The following is a 20,604-nucleotide window of genomic DNA, read 5'->3' as shown; positions in this document are numbered from 1 at the left end:
TTACTGAAGTAGCCTGCAACTATCTGCTAATATGCACTAAGCTATATTTTGTTTTCTGCAGGACAGTCTCCTCACTGGATCAGGTAGTGGTTTTCCTCCACCACAGGTGGGAGAAAGTGAGGACTGCAGATGCCGGAGATCAGAGTTGAGAGAGTGGTGCTGGAAAAGTACAGCAGGTCAGGCAGCATCCGAGGAGCAGGAAAATCGACGTTTTGAACATAAACCCTTCATCAGGAATCAATTCTTCTCCTCCTCGGATGCTGGCTAACCTGCTGTGCTTTTCCAACACCACCCTCAACTCCACCAAGCTGGTCCTGCAGTTTCCTACACTGAAAGAGGATGATGACAGCATCTTCCGTACTAAACAGTTCATACCATTTAATGAGCTGGTATACTCAAGCAGCATCACTCACTTCCACTCTCAAGTCTTCATCCTTACCAGTGTCAATATATTCGTCCATCTGCAGAACTTCCATCGAGACTCTGGTCTACCCAATGATACTCTTATTTCTTGCCTTTGGTCTCAGTGAGATTGAGTAATGGTAGTATGTTACAAATCACTCAGGGCGTCCAAATGTGTACGTTTCCTTGTATGTTCTAGTCTGGAATCATGGATAGTGATGGTAGAAGCTTCAGTTTTCTTTTATATTGCATGAGCTTTTGAAAACATCTTGGGAAGTGAAATAACAGAAGGGTGTGTTCCTTTAGCTTCCAGGAAATCATGTCTCACAAACTTGATTGAGTTTTTTGAAGAAGTAACAAAGAGGATTGATGAAGGTAGAGTGCTGGACGTGATCTATATGGACTTCAGTAAAGTTCCTCATGGGAGACTGGTTGGCAAGGTTAGTTCACATTTGGATACAGAACTGACACAAAGGTAGAAGACAGAGGGCAGTGGTGGAAATTGCATTTAAGACTGGATACCTGTGACCAATGGTGGGCTGCAAGGATTGGTGCTGGGTCTGTTACTTTCCGCCATTTGTATAAGTGGTTTGGATGTAAACATTGGAGTATAATTAGTAAATTTGCAAACAACATCAAAATTGGTGGTGTAGTGGACAGTGAAGAAGCTTACCTCAGATTACAGTGGGATACTGTTCAGATGGGCCAATGAACAGAGGAGTGACAGATGGAGCTTAATTTACCGTATATCCTCAAGTAATAGTCACATTTTTTGACTACTTTTTAAGGTTAAATTTATGGGGTTGGCTATACATGATACTACTTTTGAGGGGCTGAACTTTATGCCCATCAAAATTCATACCATATCATTAGCAGAAACCCAACAGTTCTCTAGACGAATGAAGAAGAAAAAAACAAAATTGTTGTAATTCAGAAAACAGAGCGGAATACAACAGCCAGCGAACTGGAAGACTGGGAACGGATCAGAATAACTGGCAGACTGGAATGCAGGAGCGGGACGTGACGGCTGGCACACTGACTCATAACGCTGATCTGTTATCTGTGAAGAACTGCATGACTTTTACAGAAGATATATGGAAAATTCCAGGTTATTTGGCCAAAAATAGAGGGTCAACTTTAACATGAGAAAGGGCTCCTACCCAAAACATTGATTTTCCTTCTCTTCAGTTGCTGCCTGAACTGTTGTGCTTTTTCAGCACCACTCTAATCTAGACTCTGATCTCCAGCATCTGCAGTCCTCACTTTTGTCTTTTACATGAGATTGACTATTACTATGACTAAATACACTAGATAAATGTGAGGCGCTGCATTTTGAAAAGGCAAATCAGGGCAGAACTTACATATATAACGGTAAGGTCCTGGAGAGTGTTGCTGAACAAAGAGACCATGGAGTGCAGGTTCATAGCTCCTTGAAAGTGAAGACCCAAATAGGTAGGATAGTGAAGAAGGTGTTTGGTATGCTTTCCTTTATTGGTCTACACATTGAGTGTAGGAGTTGGGAAGTCATGTTGCTGTTGCACAGGACATCGGTTCGGCCACTTTTGAAACATTATGTGAATTCTGGTCTCTGTCCTATTGGAAAGGAAGATTTACATGGATGTTGCCAGAATAGGAGGGTTGAGCTGTAGGGAGAGGTTGAATAGGCTGGAGCTGGTTTTCCTGGAGTGTCGGAGACTGAGGGGTGATCTTACAGAGCTTTATAAGATCATGAGGGGCATGGATAGGGTAAATCGACAAGGTCTTTTCCCAGGAGTGGGGGAGTTCAGAACTAGAGGGCATAGGTTGAAGGTGAAACGGGAAAAATTTAAAACAGAGCTAAGGAACAACTTTTTCACACAGAGGGTGGTGCGTGTATGGAATGAACTGCCAGAGAAAGTGGTGGAGGCTGGTACAATTACAACATTTAAAAGGCATCTGGATGGGTATATGAATAGGAAGGGTTTTGGGGAATATGGGCCAAATGCTGGTAAATGGACGAGTTGTACTCAAGGGTCTGTTTCTGTGCTGTACATCTCTATGACTCACTTCCATAGAATCCCTACAGTGTGGAAACAGGCTATTCGGCCCAACATGTCCACACCGACTCTCTGAAGAACATCCCAACCAGTTTCACCCTTCTCTACTTTATCCCTGCAACCCTGCACCTCTCAAGGCTATCACCTCACCTATGCACCTTTGGACTATGTGCGGAAACCGGAGCATCTGCAGGAAACCCATGCAGGCACAGGGAGAATGTGCAGACTCCATATAAAGAGTCACCTATGGCTGGAATCAAACCCAGGTCCCTGGTGCTGTGAGGCAGCTGTACTAACCACTGAGCCTCCATGCTGCCCTTTTTTTGACTGTCTTCAAAGCAAACCCTTCACCCCATACTCCGCCCCTGATTTGAAAAAATTACATCTTGAAAGAAAACAGCATTCACAAGCACATATACAAACAGACGTGCACAGAAACTGAATTAAACCTCCATTTTATCCGCCTTCCCACTTTGTTTCATTGTGCAGATGAACAGCATATTTCTGTCTCTGCTCTGTGCTCATTTCCACTTTAAACAGCAAGCAGCTGATTAATCAGCCACTTCTCTTCTGATGCTGATTCAATCCTTTTTGACTTGAGAATATAATTATTACTCTTTGCTAACTCGGGAAAAAAATGCCTGTCAAGTGTAGAAAAACATGGCTCAAGCTTGAATATCATGCATTTTAAGTTCCCAGCATATGTAATAGTCATGATTATTTTCTGTTTCATTGATCTTTAGCCCAAATCACAACCCCAGTCGAAATGTACCTTACTTTGTTGCACTGAACAGACACAATTTCATTGGTCGTCTGTCATAAACTTGTTTGTTAATTCCGTTCTGTTGAGTTGTTTTGTAGTGAAACTTGACTCTGTGACGACAGTACTCAATGAACTGAAGATATTAGGAGGAAGGTATAAAGGAGACATCAGAGGTAGGTTCTTTACACAGAGTTGTGAATGCATGGAATGCGTTGCCAGTTGGGGTGGTGGAAACGAAGTCATTGGGGCCATTTAAGTGACTGCTCGACATGCACATGGATAGCAGTGAGTTGAGGAGTGCGTAGGTTAAGTTACTATATTTTACATTAGGATTAAGTCTCGGCACAACATCACGAGCCTAAGGGCCTGTTCTGTGCTGTACTTTTCTATGTTCTATGTTCTAATGCATTACTGCAGTTGCAAACTACTGCTGCTCAACACTTGCCGGTCACTACTCCCTCTCTCTTAATTAACCCCTCCCAATGCTTTCCTCCAACTTAATGACCAGCCTCACCTCCTCACCTCAGTCACACAGCTCTATGTACTACATATGGACTCACCTGTAACTCAGTAAGCAGATCTTTGAGGCCTCGTGCTGCAAGCTGCTGGGGACATCTATTAGGTGGTTGTCATTCGCGGGCTTGATAGCTAATGAGACTTGAATTTCTGAGCTGCAGTTCCTTTAGCCTCAGTATGGCCAGAAATGAGTACAAATAAATCCCTATTGGTAAACAAAAACAAAAAGTGCAGACACTGGAAATCTGAAGCGAAAACAGAAAATGCCGGAGAAGCTCAGTAGGTCTGGCAATATTTGGTAGAGAAAAACAGAATTCACATTTTGAATGCAGTGACTCTTTGTTAGAATTTAAACTTGATGGGAGAGTGTTTATGCTAATGATGGGGTGCGAGAAGTGAACAGAATACGGGTGACAGAGCTCAGCGACAGAGAGAGAGAGAGAGAGAGAGAGATAAGCAAACAAAGGTCAACCAAGACACGGATAAATGCTGGGCAGTACATTAAGAAGATATGTGAAAGGTTGGAAATGGGTGCAACCCATACAAAACAGGAGCTAGAGATGTGGGTTGAGAGTAATGAACACAGAAGAGGGTGATCTCATTCTGAAGTTGCTTAACTCAATGTTGAGTCCTGAAGGCTGTAAGGTACCTAGGTGGAAGATGATGTGTTCCTCCAGCTTTCATTGAGTCTCACTGGAATACTGGAGCAGGAATATTGGCATGGGGAATACAACTGAGGTTGGGGGAGGGTTGTGGTGGGAAGCACCTGGAAGCTTATGATCATTTTTACAGATAGAGCAGAGGTGTTGAATAAAGCAGCCACCAAGCCTGTATTTCATCTCCCTACTGTAAGGGCGGCCACATTGTGAGCAGCGAATACACATGAACAGCTCCAGCAATTCAAAAGGTGTTGTGAGCCTTCAACATCAGAAGAATTGTTTTCAGCCATGTCTGTAACTTCACAGCCCATTATATTCCTGTTACCATTGAACTGGGATGGACCTTGATTCAATTAAGAATGCAGAGGGAATGCTAAGCCTGGTGACAGACAGACCTAGAAATGAGGTGTAAACCTGGTGAAGGTACATGTGTGCCAAACAGCATAAGCAGCAAGTGGTAGACAGAGTTAAGCAATTCCATAACCAAATGACCAGATCTTATCTCTGCATTCCTGCCACAACCAGTGTGAATGGTGGTGGACAAGTAAACAACAAGCAAGGGAATGAGGTTCACTGATGGGGGAAGCTCAGAGGACGGTGCAGGTTTGGAATGCAGTGGCTAAGAGAGTAGCCAAGGACAGTAACCTCACAACCTTTAAAAAGTACTTGGATGAACACTAAGTGTCATAACATTTAAGACTATTGCGGTTAAATGGGATGAGTGTAGGTAGCAGTGTATTTTTGACAGTCAGGCTCAAAGGGCTGAAGGGTCTTTTCTATTTTGTATGATACTATGCCACAACACATCATTGTAAAAGACAGGCTTGAGACATTAGCAACCATTGGTTAGCAACCATCAGAAATGCCGACTCATTATTTTTCGAAGTTTCCTCCTGGCACTTGCTTAAATGGCGTCCCACTTCCAAGCTTACTTGGGAAAGGCATTGACTTTCCACCCTTAGTTTTTACAATCGCCTAGTCTAATTGTTTAAGGAGGTATGTGTTCTCAACTCACACTCTCAGCCACTTGTCATCCAAATCTTTTTAAATCTTGTATGGTCAATTAGTTCTGCATCAAATTAATGACCAGTTCCTGTCTATTGACCTCAAACAGAGAACATTCTTTTGTCCTAATTTTGGCATGTGCTAATGTTACGTCCATTATAAAAAAACACCATTGTATTTTCAGCATATTCTTTTAATTAAAGCATGTTTAAAAAGAGAACATTTTGGGAATAATGATTTTACCTTAAGAAATCATGTAGCACACCTGGAAGATGATGAACATTGATAATTCCTGATGAAGGGCTCTGGCCCGAAACGTTGAATTTCCTGTTCCTTGGATGCTGCCTGACCTGCTGTGCTTTAACCAGCAACACATTTTCAGAACATTGATAATATCAAGCTCAAAGAAGTTTTAATGATAGCTGTTCAATTCACTTCCTTGGCTCTGTTCCATTTAATTCTGCTCTGACCTTTTTCAATACAGGAAGTGCATCTCCAGTCATGATTTCAAACATTATTATATGTGGCATCATCAGCATTGCCATCTTGGTGTCTATACCATTTTACAAGAATTATTTTCATTCAAATGATAACAGTATCACCAATGTGCAATTATGCTATTATAGCTTTGCTGGAGAAAATTAATCTGTGTTTAAACTGGACACGAGTTTTAGAAAATGGCTTCCTGAAAGCTACATGACTTCTCTTCTGGATTCAACAGAAGCCAAAAACAGACAATTAGATTGTCCTCAGAAAAGTCAATGACAACATGCCATTAAATCGTTCAAAATTTCCAAGACTGTCAATTGAACTCTCAAAATGTGTGAAAATTCAGAAACTTTGTTCATGTTCGAACAGGAGACAGGAGGGACTTCAAAAGAAATATCAGCATATTATCAAAATTGATATTTCAGCCATTTTGTTTGATTGTGATGACTCTGGCTGTAAACAGCCATTTTGAGGAGCATTATCTGAACATCATTCAAATGATACTTTGAAGCAGCAACTGTTTCTCACCAGGAAAAAAGAGGGAGCATTCAGGATTGCTATACTGAACAACAGCAACACCCTGCAGTGCTCTAAAAGTGAAATATCAAGGCCTACACACACTTCCAGGACCTGTTCAGCTCAGTCTATCTGTGAGACTAACCTCTAACTATTCAACCGCAGAAGACATGGTGACTGCTGAATCTGTCAGGATCATAGAATCTCAAAATTGTTATGGTGCATAAGGAGGACATTTAGTCCATCATGACTACGTCAGCTCTCTGAATGAACATTGTTTCAAATTTTCAACTCCTTTACTTCAGAAAGATAATCTTCAAGTAATCCAGGGCTACAATGATAGTAGAGACTGATCTCATTTCATCCCCATACATACATTTAGTTTAAATATTTGTATCTGTATCTTAGCTCAATCTTTAAAGCTATCCACTTATATGACTTTCCGCAATAGTTGCACAATAAACTAACCTCGTATCTTGCTTAAAGCATGAAGCTGTTCTTGCTGGTTATTTTTAAATGGTAATAATTAAAAGGGGCTGTGTACAAGCTATGCAAATACTTACTTATCAGATTACACCAAAGACATTCATGCTCTGTACTTGTGACTAGAACAGCAGTCCCTAGTTTACCACTGCTTCCTTTGATCACACATTTAGTGGTAAGATGTCAAGCTGCTTGTTAGTCATCAACTGGTGAATGACCCAGGACTATCACCAATTAAATGTCAGGAAGACTTGAGCCCAGACACTCAACTCTCGCAAAACAAAACTTGCCCTGGTTTTACTTAGCATCCATTCTCACCTTTGTGAAGGGTCATTGGGTCATTTAACAATATCAATCTCTTTAACAACTGACATTCCTGCAATATTTTGCAGTCCTTTTTCAGATTGACTCTACAAAACCTTTGTCTTTCTTACCGCAATAAATCATGGAATAAAGATTCAGACAACCTATACATTGCAATGACTGTAATAATCAATTTGTTGTATTCAAAGAAAATGCACAGTCAGTAAATAATTTCAATCTATTTGAAAAATACTGAAGAATGTCAATAAAATTGCCATATACTGTTTTTCTAATTACTTTTGTTGATTAAATATATAAATTAAACTTACTTCATCTCATCGTTGCCATTAAATAAAATCTATTGCCATACAACAAGTGACCATCAGTCATGTTACCGCACACATCTCCAAAAAAAATCCACAATTTGGCACCACTATAAATGAATGCAATTTGCTGGACCAACGCTGTTGCAATTATTTCCACACGATATTTAGCTACCATACTTAAACTTGATTTGCTGAACATGATGCAAAACTATCCAATATTTCAGTGAATTGCAAGGAACTTTAGTGTAAATTGACATGATTGTAATGAAAATGACAAAATTGAATGATAGGGTACAGTTTTACTGGGAGCGAAGTGAAGTGAAGCGATAAGTACAGAAATGAATAGTCTCAATGCAAAGTTTGCAAATTAAAATAACAGACGTGTTAACCCAATTCTAGCAAAAGCAAATTAACAGCTTCAAGAGTCAAGAACTGAAAAATAAGCCTGGATATCAAGTAAACAAAAATAAATGGTATCCACTGCTCAGCAAAATGTCATCAAATTTAAGATAATCACAACATAAAGGTGAAGACAATGATCTAAAGGATATTCTCAATCAAAAACATTATCAATTCAGTGTCTAACTGTTGACTTGTCCTAGCTTGTATTTCCAGTATATAAAGTGCCACGTAATGAGTGTTGACTTGGTGGAGAAGATTATTATTTCTCCGTAGAGAGGGAGTTTCCACATTACATGGGCAACTTTATTTTTATCCCACTGTATGAATCACACTACAGGAGATTATTCACTTAGGTTATGTCACAATTAATATAATTATTCACATTTAAGCATTATTTTAATTTGTTCTAATTAACATTCTAATCGTACTGCACCAAATTACTGATTTAAGCCATTTTGTTTCAACTATCAAATCACTAGTCCTTTACTGCAATTAAGTCTGTTAAATATCCTGTCCTAGTCTTCCTGTCCACTACCATCAGAGTTTTGACATTTTAAGTCACGGATTATATCAGAAATAATTAATGGTCTGCTGTCATAACCACATTCTCAGAAATCGTATGTTTTTAAGTTCCATATTCCCACAATTTCTTTGGAAGCTCATTAATTTCAGAGAAAATTGGGCACTTGCCCAGTTTTCCTTGAAAAAAGAATTTCATTTTCTGTGTGTTTTGATGTGAGAAAATCTAACCATGAAACATTTCTGAAGCGAACTTACTTTAACTTGAGTGAGGTCTTCAACAGTGCAGATTAGATGGAAGACAAATAACTCAAAATGTTTGCTGAATGCAGCTTGCTTGGCCTCCAAGACCCATTTCAAATTTTGGAAAATGCAGAATATGTGGTATTAAGCATCATAAGCAAAAAATAAATCCCACATTCAACATTCATACTGAATTTGGAAATCTGTGCATCTATTATCATTGGCCTTTTAATTTTACTAGTACAAATAACAATTTTCCAACTAACTTTACATTTTCAGTAATTTTACTAAATTATACAATTAATATAATTATTCATATTGATAAATGTGAATATATATTTACGCATGTATAATTTTACAATTTTACGAGCACAGGTAACAATTTTTCAACTAACTTTACATTTTTATCTCCAGTTTGCCCAAAGTCCGTACCATATCTCTGATTAATTGAGAAACATTTTGATCTTGGCCAATAAATTATTCAAAATTAATATTTTCAGCCATTTTGTTTGATTGTGATTACTGGCTGCAATAGTTGTACTTGTTGGTACAACAGGAAAGTAAGACATGCGTTCTTCATTAAAAATCTTTGCCCAGCAAATAATTGATTTCAGACTCATTCTTCACTGAATGACAGAAGTGAAGTTGGGATGGCACCCTGAAGCAGTCCTGTCGCATATGTTGTCATTGCTCATGTTCCTCAGATTCCACCAAATATTTTGTGAAAACCAAGTCGGATGGAGTTGCTTGAGGAGGTTACCAATGCTGTTGTGGTTGAAGGGGAACCAATTTGCAGAAGGTATTTGATAGAGGAGCCACATCAAAGGTAACTGCAGAAAATAAAAGCTCACGACGTGGGGGTAGTTTATAGGCATGATTGGTGAACAGGGAGCAGGCAGTAATTGTAAATGGGTCGTTTTCAGGTTGGCAAGATATAATAAATGGTCAGACACAGAAATTATGTCGGGGCCTTAACTGTTGACAACTTATATAAATGACTCAGCTGAAGGGATTGGAAGATATAGGTGCTAAATTTACTGATGACACAAAAATAGGAAGGAAAGTAAATTGTGAAGTCAACATAAGGAGGCTACAAAATGTTCCAGTCTCCCACAACCTGTTCACCATCTACTCGGCTTACATCAGGGTTGTGCTGGAATATTCTCCACTTGCCTGGATAAGTGCAGCTCTAAAAACATTCAAGAAGTTTGACACCATCCAGGACAAAACAGTCCGCTTGATTGGCACTGCATCCATTCCTTCACCACCAATGCTCAGTAACAGGAGTCTGCACTGTTTGCAAGATGTACTGCAGAAATTCATCCTTAAATGCTTAGCACCTTCCAAGTCCACAACATTTCTATCCAGAAGGGCAAGGTCAGCAAATGTATGGGAACACACACTACCAGCAAGTTTGTCTCCAAGCCACTCACCAACCTGACTTGGAAGTATATTGTAATTCCTTCACAGTCACTGTGTCAAAATCCTAGAATTCCATCCCAGAATTCCATGCCTGTGGCTCAACCACAGCATATGGACTGCAGCAGTACAAGAGCGCAGCTAATTACTAGCTTCTCAAGGGCAATTAGGGATGGGAATAGATTCTGGTTAGCCAGAAGCACCCATGTCCCACAGGTAGAAAAATAAAGAGATTGCAGAGCTCTGAGATGTAGAGGGATCTGGGTGTCCTCATGCATGAATTGCAAAAGGTTGGTACTTTGCAGAGTATTAGTCTCCTTATTCAAGAAAGGATGAGAGAGATGAACACATGGTTCAGAGACCTACAAGGGAAAAGTGTGGGGCTTTGATTCATGGGGCACTGACACTAGTACTCGGGAAAAGGGATTTGTACCGATGGGATGGCTTCCACTTGAACCATACTGGGGCTGACGTTCTTACTGACCTAGGGCATATCTAGGGAAATGGAAAGGATTTTAATCCAAATAATGGGAGCTGACTGATTAAATGTGGGATAATGTGGTAAATCAAAGAATAGTGTCAAGGCCAAAGTGGTATTAATACTGGAATGATAAACAGACCATTAAGGGATAAAGAGAGAAAAGGTTTATTTCTGGTATGGTCAGTAAATGGGAAAGTTAAATGAATGTTGTAATTTATCATGAGGGGAATTAAATTTTAAAAATTGTAGAGTTTATTCCTCAGTTATGCAGGGAATTAATGATATTTTATCAGAGTCCTGTGCACAATATTGATCACCTTGTTGAAGGAAAGATGAAAGGAACGATGGAAATAATTCAGAGAAAGTTTATTGGAACGACAAGTGCAATATACTTGATAAGGAAAGGTTGGAGAGTCTAGGTTTGTACCTGCTAGAGTTTAGAAAAGTAAGAATTGACTTGGTTGAAACATGTAAGGTCCTGAGTGGTCCTGATAGAATAATTGTGTACAGGATCTTTCCTGTTATAGCATACCGTGGAACTGGCGGTCACTGTCTCAAAATCAGGGGTTACCCATTTAAACAGAGATAAGGCAAATTTTTTCTTTCAGAGGGTCATAAGTTTTTGGAATTCTGTTTCTGTAAATGTGGAAGCAGAGTCCTTGAATATTTTCAAGGCAAAGCAAGAGAGCTCCTTATTAAGCAAGAAGTGTGAAAAGAACATGGGTAGTTTGAAATGTAGATTTGAGATGACAATTTTATCAATGATTTTATCGAAGGGAGCAGCAGTACTGAGGGGGTGAATAGCCCATTATTGCCCCTAACATGGATGTTTGTGTGTATATATATTGATATGCGCTACAGAGTGTCACCTGGTTGGGGTGACTCCCTATCCAAGTTTAGACTTGAAATACAATCTGTGAATATGATAGTGAATGCCAACTAAATCTGAAAATAAAGTGTAGTTTAAGTACATCTGTGTTGCAAATCCTTAAATTGTTCCAATACGCGTAGTGTTTTTCATTCCAATATCATGCACGGTGAAGATCTGGGTTAACCTTCATCAACCAGGACAATAACTGTGCAAATAGTTCAGAGCTGGATTAAAGGTAGAAGGTGTAATTGTCAGTCTCTTGAAAAAAATTAACCACATAAAGCTAAAGATTTGCATTTACACAGTAGCTATCTCATCTCCAAGTTCTTCACATCCAATCAATTATTTTGAAAATCCATGACAGTTGTTAATATCCACAGTATATATTCCAGATGTAGCACAGAGATTCATGATTAATTGGCCCTGTCTAACACTGTACAGTTTAATCAATTAATGCATTATTTATTGATCTTTTTCTTGTGTCTCCTGCTGCCTTCTACTTCAGTTCAATTTCAACATGAACAACGTGGAAAGATTTTGAAGGGTCAGGTCGATCCTGGCTTGTCTATTTTTGGAAATTGTTTAATGAGATTGTGTGAAAATGATTATTTGAATATTCAAATAATTGTTGATCACATGTGAATGCAAAATTTGTACCAATGCGGCAAGCATTGATGCTGAAAGTAGTTAGTATTCTTTCCACTATACTGTCTAGCTTCTAATTAATTCCTTTTTATTTTTTACGCTGTCACAGTTTCCAAAGACTTATGCCATGCATTTCATATGTTATCATCTAAGACTTCCCATGAATTCCAATTAAACATAAAATAAAACTATTTAAATTGTCAAACAGCTTTATTATATGTCGAGATATCTAGGGCGAACAATTCAGAAGGGTTGTACAGCTGGACTAAAGCGAAGAGCTGAGGATGCCATTCAGTCCCTCAATATCTCTCCACCATTCTGTCAGATGTTCACAAATCTTACTAAAGGGAACCCTGAGACTTTATCTGTGTTTGGTGCCTGTCAGGTAGGACATGTCCCACGAAGATATATTCACTGGTACACTTGCCTTTATTAGTCAGTGCACTAAATGCAGGAGTTGGAATGTCATGTTGTGGCTGTACAAAGCATTGGTTAGGCCACTTTTCAAATGCTGCATTCAATTCTGGTCTCCCTTCTATAAGGAAAGGTGTTTTTTTAACTTGAAAGGATGCAGAAAAGATTGACAAGGATGTTGCCCGATTTGGAAGGTTTGAACTACAGGGACAGGTTGAATAGGCTATTTTCCCTGAAGTGTTGGAGGCTGAGGTTTAAGAATCATGAGGGGCATGGATAAAGTGAACAGACAAGGTTTTTTCCAAGGGTGTGGGAGTTCAAAACTAGAGGGTATAAGTTTAAGGTGAGCAAGGAAAGATTTCAAAGGACCTGAAGGGCAACGTTTTCACGCAGAGAATGGTGCTTGTATGGAATGAGCTGCCAGATGAAGTGGTGGAGACTGGTACAGTCACAAAATTTAAAATGCATCTGGATGGGTTTATGAGTAGGAAGGGTTGAGAGGGATATGGGCCAAATGCTGGCAAATGGGACTGGATTAATTTAGGATATATAGTCGGCATGGACGAATTCGACCGAAAGGTCTGCTTCTGTGCTGTACATCTCTATGACTTGATGGCTTCATCTAACGTGAAGTCATTAAACATCATAAAGCACTGGAGTCAGATTCTCTGGATCAGACTCCAGGCAGTGACTCCTTGTTTTCTCACACTCTCATCAGAGGACGTTCTTCGGGGCTTCTTAATCCCCCAGAGAACATGATCTTGCTCTCTCTATCTTTCCTCCTATCTACCTCTCAGGCAGGCACTGAACCAAGGGGCTGTCCTTCTTTCCTTATGATACATACGTACAGCTTCTGTTTGCAACCAGTGTTGGTTCAGGCAATTAGCTGCAGTGCCCTTTCAATTGCAGCTCTCCTTTAAAAGAAGGCAGTCACGAATGAAAGGCTAATAAAAAAAGCAACATCCCAGGATGCTTCGATGTAAAGTATGGGGAATATTCATACTTTAGAGTATGGAGAACCTGCCCCTTGAGGAATACACATCAGGCAATCAAATGGATGGCATGAATTGTATAAAGTGGTAAGGTGCAATTGTGTTTGTGGCTTAAGTCTTGTTGGTTCATACCCACTGGCGATGGTTATTTGTAAAACAGGGCATTTAAACACACTTATTGCAAAAACCTTCCTCTTAACACAAGGAGATGACTGTGAGTTAAAAAAAAAACTCTTATAACATGTCACAAAAATCACATTAATTTAGCTGAGATTAAACAGGCATGGCACTGAGTACTTTCTAAGTTTTTTTTAAAATCAAGTTTACAATGGTTTCTTACTTTTTGTTTATGCAATTGTTCAATAATGTATATTTACTACACCAGTGAGGCTGCATATATTGTTTGACAAGAACTACAGGCAGCGCTAAAAGGTAGCAGGGGTTTTATGGCACTTGTGTTTCTTGCCATAAGCTCCTGCTGTCTGGCAGATGGAGAATTTGATACACCTGTTAATATACAAAACAAATCATTTCACTCGAGATTGCTTGAGGGTGCAGTTCTTCACAAGATATCTTTTAAAAGAATTATGTCCTCATTGATGTCTGGCCTGGCTTGTATTATCAAACTCTTTCCATAAAGATATATTTGCAATCCAACTTAGATCTTCATAAACAAAAACAGAAATTACTGACAAACGTAACAACTCTGGCAGCATTTGCAGAAAAAAAGGAGAGTTAAGGTTTTGAGTTCAGTTCTAATGAAGAGTCACTGGACCCAGTACGTTAACTCTACTTTCTCTCCACAGATGCTGCCAGACCTGCTGAACTTTGCCAGCAATTTCAGCTTTAGTTTCAAATCCCCAGCATTTACAGTTCTTTGCTTTATTTTAACTTTTCATGAAATGAGCAATGATATTTTGATCTATGTTCTTATGGAAAAATAATTTTGGCCATCTGAAATCAGAAGCAAATAAGGCATTCAAACAACTAATGCTGAACTGATCTATAGCAAAATGTCACATGGCATAGCTACAGGTAGGTCTGTCATCTTCCAGTTCCTATTGTCAAACCTTAGATAGAGGAAGATACTTAACACAGAGTAGACCCTATGCTAAGAATCTAGGAGTTGTGTCTTGTAACATGAGGAGGATATTGCGCTGTAGCTGGGATTTTTCCTGAGCAAGTGACTCTCATCTCCTGCTCCAGTTACATTGGGGTGAGGTGGGGGAGGTGTGGAAGCTGGAGAGTGTCCTTTGGGCAATATCACTGTGCTAGTAATCCAGTAGCATATCATAAAACCAGGGCAGAGGTTTGAATCCAACCATGGCAGCTGGTGACATTCCATACAGATGTTGCAAAACCCATCTCGATCAGCATTGTCCTTTATGGGAGGAAACCTGTCATTCTTAACTGGACTGGCCTATGTGTGATACCAGACCCACAGAAATGTGGCTGAGCCTTAAAGGTTCTCTGAAATGTTGGCAAGCCATGGAGGTAAAGGGCAATTAAGGATGGGCAGCCAATGCTCACGTTGCCAGCATCACCCACTTCCTAAGAAATAATTTTTTAAAAATTGGAAAATTTTTTAGGTTATTAAGCAACATCTTATGCCATCTTCTGAACATACCTTCTCATCAAGTCTTCAACTGATTGTTGAACCTGGAGTGCTTGGCTTAGAGGCAAATATACTGTCTAATACATCATCTGTAGTCTAAATGGACTTTCAACATTTAGTGAGTTGGTACTGCCTTCACAAGGGGTGGTCTAGCATCACTGATGGCCCTCTGATAGGGCCTGACACCTCAGGAACAATCCCACCAGTGTCAAGCATGGTGGTGATCAGTTTGGAGGCAAAAGGTTTTGTTGGTGGGAATGCTGATGACAAGGTGGGTCAGGGTTCGTATGGACATGGAACTAGGTCTTGAAGGCTTCCTGAAATTCCAGACCAATGGTTCAGGGAAAAGACCCTTTATTGGAAATATTTTTCAATTTGTGTTAAATGATCTCAACAAAAGACACAACAATGGGCTTTAAAGTTTCCATTGTAAGGAGAGAATGGGGAATAGTGTAGAATCATACTGGCTTATGGGAATTTCCTGTGGGAATACAAATGGGCAGAAGCTCTTTTCACTCTGGAAACTGCTCATTATAACAGGAGTACAAGTCTTTGCTGTCTTAATGAAGTAACCAGGACAAATAGATTGCCTGGTCAAACTTGTCAGAATGCAGAGATTTAATTTTTGTGTTTTTTTCTTGAATTGAATTCAAATGGCTTTCTCTGGCATTCATCCAGATGGTTGCTTCCCACACCGTTTTCCAATGTGACTCCATCTTTAAGGTTAAAAATTAACACAATTCTCAGATACCAACAAAAACAAAACAACAAATAAAGCAGTCAATTTTTGAGATTTAGTGTACAACTGCCATATGTTGCTGGAAAAGCGCAGTAGGTCAGGCAGCATCCAAGGAACAGGAAATTCGACGTTTCGGGCATAAGCCCTTCTTCAGGAATGAGGAAAGTGTGTCCAGCGGGCTAAGATAAAAGGTAGGGAGGAGGGACTCCCTCCTCCCTACCTTTTATTTTAGCCTGCTGGACACACTTTCCTTATTCCTGAAGAAGGGCTTATGCCCGAAACGTCGAATCTCCTGTTCCTTGGATGCTGCCTGACCTGCTGCACTTTTCCAGCAACACATTTTCAGCTCTGATCTCCAGCATCTTCAGACCTCACTCTCTCCTGTACAACTGCCATATTTGTCTGTCCCATAGTTAAGTTGTTTGAGAGGTGGCAAAGTGGCTCAGTGGTTAGCACTGCTGCCTCGCAGCACCAGGGACCTGGGTTCGATTCCACCCTCAGGCAACTGTCTGAGTCGAGTTTGCACATTCTCCCCGGTTCTGCACAGGTTTCCATCGGATGCCACAGTCCAAAGATGTGCAGGCTAGGTGGATTGGCCATGGTAAGTTGCCCTGTAGGTGGGTTAGCCATGAGAAATGCAGGGTTATAGGATGAGTCTGGGTGGGATGCCCTTCAGAGGGTTGGTGTGGATTCCATGAGCTGAAAGGCCTGTTTCTACACTGTAGGGATTCTGTGAAATAACTGCTAACACTGTGAATGGAAATCTTTTAAAAGCTATTCCACAAACATTTCCAATATGTAATTTTGTGCAAATGAAATAACTTCATCACAAAAGAAATGCACTGCAAAGTTCTCTAAGGGAGTTTGATAAGCTCAGAGCTATGGTGCAGGCAAGGGGAATACACTGGATGAGCACTGAAAGAACGCAAGTTGCTGGAAAAGCTCAGCAGATCTGGCAGCATCTGTGGAGAGAAATCAGAGTTAATGTTTCCTGAGGAAGGATCATTGGACCTGAAACGTTAACTCTGGTTTCTCTCCACAGATGCTGCCAGACCTGCTGCGCTTTTCCAGCAATTTCTGTTTTTGTAACTTTGGATGAGCAAATGGCTATTGTCATTTGAACATGTTTGTAAATACTTTACTAGTAAGTTGACACAATTGTAGACATCATCAGTTGCATTTGCTGCGAATCAATATTCTAAATGTATTGAGGAGTTTATGAGGCAAACTATGAGTCATATATTGTGCTGCAATATTTTTCACACTTACAATAGCATTGACTTTTCTCACCATCCAGTATGGCCACCCTGAAGTGCAAAACAGCCTTTCCAAAAGTTGTAGTGAAATCTGTTTAAATAACTGATAAACATTCGGTGTAATTCATTGCCTGAATTAGAACCTGGCATACCATGGTGGAGTGCTTGCCTTCCCAAGAACCTATGTTTCAACTGTTCACATTCTAAGCAAGCAGCATAAACCCTACAGCTTGTTGTTTCTCACCTACAGTAGCAGCTGGAAATCTGGGGAGATTTAAAAATTAAGTACTATACAAGATTGGGACTCTCACTCACCAGCTGAGGTGAGGGAAGTAGCTCAAATGTTGTATTCAACCCACTCCCAGTAATCCATCAAGCATAGGGCTGTGCAGTGGCTCACTGGTTAGCATTGCTGCCTCACGGCACTAGGGACCTGGGTTTGATTCTAGCCTCGGGTTTGCACATTCTCTGTGTGGATAAGCTCCAGTTTCCTCCCACTATCCAAAGATGTGCAGGTTAGGGGAATTGGCCATGCTAAATTGTCCACAGTGTTCAGGGATGTGTAGAGTAAGTGCGTTAGTTAGGGCAGGGGAATGGGTTTGGGTGCAGTACTCTTCGGAGGGTCAGTGTGGGCTTGTTGGGCCAAAGGGTCTGTTTCCACACTGTACAGATTCTAACTCATTGTATCAGACTTGAAACTTTGACTTTGTTTCGCTCTCCACAGACCTGCTGAGCTCTTCCACTATCCACTGTATTTTTTTAATGTCATGAGAATGAGTAGCAGGAATAGGCTGTCTGGCCCTTCGAGCCTGCTCTCCATTCAATATGATCATAGCTGATCTTTTTGTGGTCTCAGCTCCACTTACCCGCCCTCTCACCATAACCCTTAATTCCTTTACTGTTCAACAAATTACCTACATCAGCTTTAAAAGCATTTACCGAGGAAGCCTCAACTACTTCAAGGCAGGGAATTCCATTGATTTACGACTCATTAGGTGAAGAAGTTCTTTCTCAATTCAGTCCTAAATCTGTTCCCCTAATGTTGAGGCTATGCCCTTTTGTCATCTTTTTCTTGCTGAATATAGTGAGAGCTGGCAGTATCTTAAGTGGTCCTTTTAGCCAGGTTGAAATTAGAGAAACTGTGGCATTCATCAGAGCTTTACTAAGTTTTAGGATCTTAACTAACACTAGCATCTGAATGAAACACAAAGGAAACCAATAAAAATGTACAGACTCGATCTTAAATATATATTAAACAATTCCTCAGTTCAAACTTGTATTTCTTTCAAAAATGGAAGTTATAACTTCTAGTCCCAGAATTTGTGTCGAGATTCATAACCTGTATCATCAAAGTTCACACAATAGGAAACGAAGATGACAGTCTGATCACCACCAGCTTGTAACCAGAAGGCTGTCATTGTCATAGATGAATTTTGCTTAAAATCAAGACATAAGTTTCGGGGGGAGGGCAAAGATTTTCTGTGTATTATTCTGTTCATCTACCGTAACCTTAGTAGAAGAGATACAGGAAAAGAAATGATGTTAACAGTGATGATCAGGAGAAGGTTCGCATCCTCAGTAATGATGCAAAAGCTGTTTATTTTGGCCATTGTGAACACTTTCCCAAGATACTGAGGAAGACACATTTTAGGGGTATTGCTGGCATTTTGTTTTTTTGATGCAATTATTATTCATTGCTAAGCCAGTGCTTCAGCCTGATCATGAAGTGGATGACACCTTCTGTCTGGTGAACTGGCCAGTGGGTCACAACCTTCTGGCTGCCTGTACTTCCTGCCAATGAAGATGGCGGATATCAACACCGACAACTGGGAGACTGTCCCTAATGGCCATGACCTCTGGACGCTGACTGGTTGGAAGAGTACTGGATGATGAACAGAAGGAAAAAGCTCAGTTAGGCAAGAAGAGGGCTGAGAGAAAACAGAGGCCAGTAAACTGTACACTTTCTTAGCCCACTGTCTTGTTTTGCAGCAAATGTGGCAGACACAGACATGATGGAGTCGGCTTTCTGAGCTACACCAAGCAATGGTTGTTTAACTGAGTTTCCATTTTTTTGTGTTGTACTTAATATTGGTAAGAAGCTGAAGAAACTATTTTACCAGATGAATACAATCAACAGAGACTGAAGGAAGTGCAATTCCATTGAAGCATTTCAATATAACTATCATGAGAATAAAACACACATAAGTTTACTTTAAGAAATAAAGATGGAGCAAACAAATCATTAGTGGCAATGCAGCAGTCTTGCTTGTGATAATTTTCAAACAATTTTTTTTTTCATCTTTATATTCAAGGATGTAATACTGTCCTGTTGATCTCTTATATCCAAACAAGCGAAAACAGCTAACTAACAAATACTGGGGTTTTGGACCTCTTATTACTACTGCTGATTTAATGTGAATTTGGTGTTGTAGCTAATTAGCTGTCTTCTTCTTGAACATTGAAATAGAGATTAAGATTATTGTATGTTATTATTATGGAATTTTCAGAGAGTGGTGGTAGAAAGTTGCTTTTCAGACCGGTTCTGGGTCCTCTTTTGTTTAGAATTTATACAAATGCCTCAGATGAGAATATAGGAGGTATAGTTAGTAAATTTGCAGACAACACCAACATTGGTGGCATGGTAGGCAGTAAAGAAGATTTGTGAAGATTACAAAGGGATCTGGATCAAATGGTCATTGGACTGAAAAATGGCAGATGGAGTTCAATTTGGATAAATTTGAGGTATTGCATTTTGGTACAACAAACAGGGGCAGGATTATACAATTAATGGCAGGGCCTTGGGTAATGTTATAGAACAAAGAGACCAAGGGATTCAAGTACATAATTCTTTGAGGTTTGTGTCACATACAGACAGAGTGGCATTTAGCATGCTTGTCTTCATTGCTTGGTCCTTTGAGTATAGGAGTTGGAAAGTCATGTTAAGGTTGTACAGGACATTGGTGAGATCTCTTCTGGAATAATGTGTCCAGTTCTGATTGCCTTATTATAGGAAGTGTATTATTAAGCTAGAGAGCGTTCAGAAGAGATTTACCAGGATGTTGTCGGGTATGGACACTTTGAGTGATAAAGTAAGGCTGGATATGCTGAGACTCTTTTTCACTGGACCATAGGACGTCAAGAGATAACCATACAGAGATGTTTGAAATCATGAGGAAAAAAGATAGGGTTAATGATAGCTGTCTTTTCCCTAGGATGTGAGATTTCAAGACTTGGGAGCATATTTTTTAAGGAGAGAGATTTTAAAAAGACAATATTTTACACAGAGGATGGTTCAAGAAGAATGAACTTCCTGAGGAAGTGGTGGATGTGGGCACAGATATAACATTTAAAATACACTTACATAAGTGCATGAATAAGAGAGGTTTGGAGAGATAGGGGCAAAGAGCAGGCAGCTGGGATTAACTTAGTTTGAGATTATGTTTGAGATTATTGTTGGACCGAAGGGTCTATTTTGGTGCTGTGTGACTCTATGACTGTATGTCAGGAAAT

This window comes from Hemiscyllium ocellatum, chromosome 4, assembly GCF_020745735.1.
Source record: "Hemiscyllium ocellatum isolate sHemOce1 chromosome 4, sHemOce1.pat.X.cur, whole genome shotgun sequence".
Lineage (NCBI taxonomy): Eukaryota > Metazoa > Chordata > Chondrichthyes > Orectolobiformes > Hemiscylliidae > Hemiscyllium > Hemiscyllium ocellatum.
The sequence above is the reverse complement of the archived record's forward strand: the minus strand, read 5'-3'. Positions refer to the sequence as shown.